This window comes from Schistocerca piceifrons, chromosome 3 (assembly GCF_021461385.2).
Source record: "Schistocerca piceifrons isolate TAMUIC-IGC-003096 chromosome 3, iqSchPice1.1, whole genome shotgun sequence".
Classification (NCBI taxonomy): domain Eukaryota; kingdom Metazoa; phylum Arthropoda; class Insecta; order Orthoptera; family Acrididae; genus Schistocerca; species Schistocerca piceifrons.
Genome location: NC_060140.1, coordinates 289,332,236 through 289,337,665, shown reverse-complemented (window position 1 = coordinate 289,337,665; position 5,430 = coordinate 289,332,236). Strand labels below are relative to the sequence as shown.

The window sequence follows — 5,430 nt, the reverse complement described above, 5'->3', positions numbered from 1 at the left end:
ATGATTAGCTTTTCAGAGCATTCACACAAGGTTGGCGCCGGTGGCGACACCTACAACGTGCTGACATGAGCTAAGTTTCCAACCGATTTCTCATACACAAACAGCAGTTGACCGGCGTTGCCTGGTGAAACGTTGTTGTGATGCCTCGTGTAAGGAGGAGGAATGCGTACCATCACGTTTCCGACTTTGATAAAGGTCGGATTGTAGCCTATCGCGATTGCGGTTTATCGTATGGCGACACTGCTGCTCGCGTTGGTCGAGATCCAATGACTGTTAGCGGAATATGGAATCGGTGGGTTCAGGAGGGTAATACGGAACGCCGTGCTGGATCCCAACGGCTTCGTATCACTAGCAGTCGAGATGACAGCCATCTTATCCGCATGGCTGTAACGAATCGTGCAGCCACGTCTCGATCCCTGAGTCAACAGATGGGGACGTTTGCAAGACAAGAACCATCTGCACGAACAGTTCGACGACGTCTGCAGCAGTATGGACTATCAGCTCAGAGACCATGGCTGCGGTTACCCTTGACGCTGCATCACAGACAGGAGCGCCTGTGATGCTGTACTCAACGACGAACCTGGGTGCACGAATGACAAAACGTCATTTTTTCGGATGAATCCAGGTTCTGTTTACAGCATCATGATGGTCGCATCCGTGTTTGGTGACATCACGGTGAACGCACATTGGAAACGTGTATTCGTCACCGCTATATCGGCGTATCATCCGGCGTGATGGTATGGGGTACCATTGATTATACATCTCAGTCACCTCTTGTTCCCATTGACGGCACTTTGAGCAGTGGACGTTATATTTCAGATGTATTACAACCCGTGGCTCTACCCTTCATTCGATCCCTGCGAAACCCTATATTTCAGCAGGATAATGCACGACCGCATGGTGCAGGTCCTGTACGCATCTTTCTTGATACAGCAAATGTTCGACTGCTGCCCTGGCCAGCACATTCTCCATATCTCTCACCAACTGAAAACGTCTGGTCAATGGTGGCCGAGCAACTGGCTCGTCACAATACGCCAGTCACTACTCTTGATGAACTGTGGTATCGTGTTGAAGCTGCATGGGCAACTGCACCTGTACACGCCATCCAAGCTCTGTTTGACTCAATGTCCGGGCGTATGAAGGCCGTTATTACGGCCAGAGGTGGTTGTTGTGGGTACTGATTTCTCAGGATCTATGCACCCAACTGCGTGAAAATGTAATCACATGTCAGTTCTGGTATAATACATTTGTCCAATGAATATCCGTTTATCATCTGCATTTCTTCTTGGTGTAGCAATTTTAATGGCCAGTAGTGTATAATTACTTTTGTACGGAGGTCTCAGTGGGCGAATTCTACTCGCACCTGGCCGGGTACCCATAACGATGCTTTTAACATCAGTATTATCTTAGTATGGTCGTTTCTTTAATGAAATATGTTTTCGCATGATGTACACAATTGATACTATTCAGTGCATTCATGATTTGTACGATCTTAAGATGACTGTTATACACGTCCAAAACTATGTAAGTAGGCTGTTTATGTGTTTGTATGTTGGTAGCGTTATGTAGTGCTCTGTATTAAATCTCTGACTGCGCTGTGGCGCTCTGTAAGAGACTCTCTGTGGCTGGTCGGACTAGTAGTTGGAGGTGAACAGCCAGCAGTGATGGAGGTTGGAAGTGAGTAGTTAGCATTGATAGAGGTTAGAGGTTTTAAGTGTTAACGAAAGCTCACGATCTGGACTGTCCGACTTGGAGATTGAATATTATTCATGATTATATAATTTTTGGAACTGTATGTCAGGCACGACAATATAATTTATGAATTGGTTGTCACATTCTTAAGGTAAATACATTGATTGCTCAGCAACGAAATCTTTCCTTTCCTAACCACATGCCTGTCAATAGTTAGAGCCCTCAGTAGCTAGAATCTTTTATTTAGCTGGCAGTATTGGTGCCTGCGGCATTGCTGTAGTTCGGGCAATGAAGATTTTCGTGATGTAAATGACTCATGAAATGTGTAAGTTATTGTCAGGATTTCTTCTTATAGGGCCATTCATTTGATTCAATTTTAAAGCAGTCAGATCGCGTTATCCTTGAATATTGTGGGTAATTCATAAATAGGAGAAGTTTGAGTTGAAATTGGAATTATATATTAATACCTTCAGCTGCTGACGGGCGTTGATATATATAAACGAGGACAGGTGAATATGTGTGCCCCGACCGGGACTCGAACCCGGGATCTCCTGCTTACATGGCAGACGCTCTATCCAACTGAGCCACCGAGGGCGCAGAGGGTAGTGCGACTGCAGGGACTATCTCGCGCACGCCTCCCGCGAGACCCACGTTCCCACTTTATATGTCCACATACTACATTCGTAATGTCCCTACTCAGCACACCCATTACTCGTGGAAGACATTCTTATCAAGTCCCGTGAGAGTTCGGGTAATATGTGTGCATCCGCACAGAAGAAGAAGGTCATGGCCGGTATTGCCAGATACTTATAGGGATATGGTGTCTGTTCTTTCGGACATGTCCGGAAGAGCAGACACCATATCCATATAAGTATCAAGTGAGGACAGTAGCTGCCACACGCAGCGACGAATGAGAGACGTAGGCGAAGACATGCTGCCCGAAAATTACAAAATTACTTAGACTTCAGTGCCTCTCACCCCGCTCAGCAATCATCACTTACGATGACAGCACCATCTTACTTCAGAGCCAGCAGCGCGCTGACATTGTGTTGTAACAAATGAGAAATTAGAGTTTTCAGCTACAGTAACAAATACATATGTCATTCCTGTGGACATTGATCGTGTCCAGGTTAGGTGCTCTTGCTAGGACCCACTACAGTGCCGACGCGAATGTCTCAAGTGTTTTGTCATCCGGCATTACAGTGTGTTATTAGTCTACGCTTCAGTCTTTCAGGAAATATACCTTGACTCGTCGACAGGTTAGACAATCCCTCCAAAACCCAGGCGATCATTGTAGGCAAAACCACCCCTTCCTTCCGCCTCCTTGATTTTCTACATCACCATCTATGGCCGTCCTATCGCCCTCACTCCCACCCTTAAGTACCTTGGCGTCACCCTCGACCGTCGCCTCTCCTGGATTCCCCACCTCCGGACAATCCAAGCCAAGGCACGCTCCCGACTCAGTCTCCTCAAGCTCCTCTCCAGCCATACATGGGGTCTGGACCCCTCCACCATCCTCCACGCCTATAAATCCCTCATCCGCCCTATCCTTTGTTATGCCCATCTGGCTTGGATCTCCGCCCCCCCTCCCTTTTATAAATCCCTCCAAATCCTTGAACGCCATGCTCTCCGCCTCGCCTATCGCATCCGTCTCCCCTCCCCCACGCGGATCCTGTATGATCTCATCCCCTTCCCCCACCTCCTCCTTTTCGTTGAAAGGATACGGATCCTGTACACCTCCCGTAAACTCGACCCTCCTCACCCGCTCGTCTCCCCGATCCTCACCCACCCCCGCCCGCTGCCGCGCCTGTATTCCCATGTCCCACCCGGTCTCCATCTCTCAACCCTCCTTACCCTCTCCCAAGGTGGCTTCCGCCAGCTCCCCCTCCCTGATGCTGTCCTCCTCCCCTGCCTCTACCCCTCCTATCAACTTTGATCCTCCCCCCCCCACCTCCTGTGTCCTTTCCTTTAGGCACCCTCCCTCCCCCCCTTTCCCTTCCCTTCTCTTTCCTTTCCCCCCCTCCTACCCTCTCCCCCAGGCTTCCCCTCCCCCTTCCTCCCTCCCCCTCTCTCCTTTGCCCACGGCATCTCCGCTCTCCCCTCTCCCATTTCCCCTTCCTCCTCCTCCACCTCCTCTCTTGGCAGGTCTCCGGACTCGTACACGCTCAGTGAACATTCGCGCGCCGGAGATCATCGCCATCAGTGTTTAGTGTGTGTGCATCGTTTTGTGTTTCGTGCAGTTACAACTCAACTGTTCACATGTGCCGTCGCCGTTCTCTGTGTTTTGTGCGCCGTGTCTCCAAGTGTTAGTGTTTTTACGTCCAACGTGAACGGCTTCTTGTTTATTGTTTTTTTGTATCTCCATTTTTTGCCCGCCGTTTTTTGTATTGTATATATCACCTCTCTGTCATGTTTATTGTTCCACTTAAGGCTGAAGAGCAGCGTACTATGCTGCTGACAGCCCGCCTGTATGGGTGTTTAAAATTACAGTAAAGGAAAAAAAACAGGTTAGACACATAACTGAAGGGTGGTGCTACAAAGTAAAAGCAAGATTTTACTACTCTGACTGAGATATAATAATAGCCAGGGGAGCCGCTGTTTTTTAACAAGCTAAGGATTTTCTGAACGCTTTAAGAGATGATACGGTGAAACCCCCCCCCCCCCCCATGAACCATGGACCTTGCCGTTGGTTGGTGGGGAGGCTTGCGTGCCTCAGCGATACAGATAGCCGTACCGTAGGTACAACCACCACGAAGGGGTATCTGTTGAGAGGCCAGACAAACGTGTGGTTCCTGAAGAGGGGCAGCAGCCTTTTCAGTAGTTGCAAGGGCAACAGTCTGGATGATTGACTGATCTGGCCTTGTAACAATAACCAAAACGGCCTTGCTGTTCTGGTACTGCGAACGGCTGAAAGCAAGGGGAAACTACATCCGTACTTTTTCCCGAGGGCATGCAGCTTTACTGTATGATTAAATGATGATGGCGTCCTCTTGGGTAAAATTTTCCGGAGGTAAAATAGTCCCCCATTCGGATCTCCAGGCTGGGACTACTCAAGAGGATGTCGTTATCAGGAGAAGGAAAACTGGCGTTCTACAGATCGGAGCGTGGAATGTCAGATCCCTTAATCGGGCAGGTAGGTTAGAAAATTTAAAAAGGGAAATGGATAGGTTGAAGTTAGATATAGTGGGAATTAGTGAAGATCGGTGGCAGGAGGAACAAGACTTCTGGTCAGGTGACTACAGGGTTATAAACACAAAATCAAATAGGGGTAATGCAAGAGTAGGTTTAATAATGAATAGGAAAATAGGAATGCGGGTAAGCTACTACAAACAGCATAGTGAACGCATTATTGTGGCCAAGATAGATACGAAGCCCACACCTACTACAGTAGTACAAGTTTATATGCCAACTAGCTCTGCAGATGACGAAGAAATTGAAGAAATGTATGATGAAATAAAGGAAATTATTCAGATTGTAAAGGGAGACGAAAATTTAATAGTCATGGATGACTGGAATTCGAGTGTAGGAAAAGGGAGAGAAGGAAACATAGTAGGTGAATATGGATTGGGGCTAAGAAATGAAAGAGGAAGCCGCCTGGTAGAATTTTGCACAGAGCACAACATAATTATAGCTAACACTTGGTTTAACAATCATGAAAGAAGGTTGTATACATGGAAGAACCCTGGAGATACTAAAAGGTATCAGATAGATTATATAATGGTAAGACAGAGATTTAGG

The 5,430-nt window shown here is 47.6% G+C and overlaps 1 non-coding gene across 1 annotated transcript; it reads right to left on the bottom strand.

The window, feature by feature from the left end:
• Positions 1–2,212: 2,212 nt before the first annotated feature.
• On the bottom strand, positions 2,213–2,287 carry Trnat-ugu. The gene has a single exon. It is a non-coding gene; the product is annotated as a tRNA-Thr (tRNA).
• Positions 2,288–5,430: the final 3,143 nt, after the last annotated feature.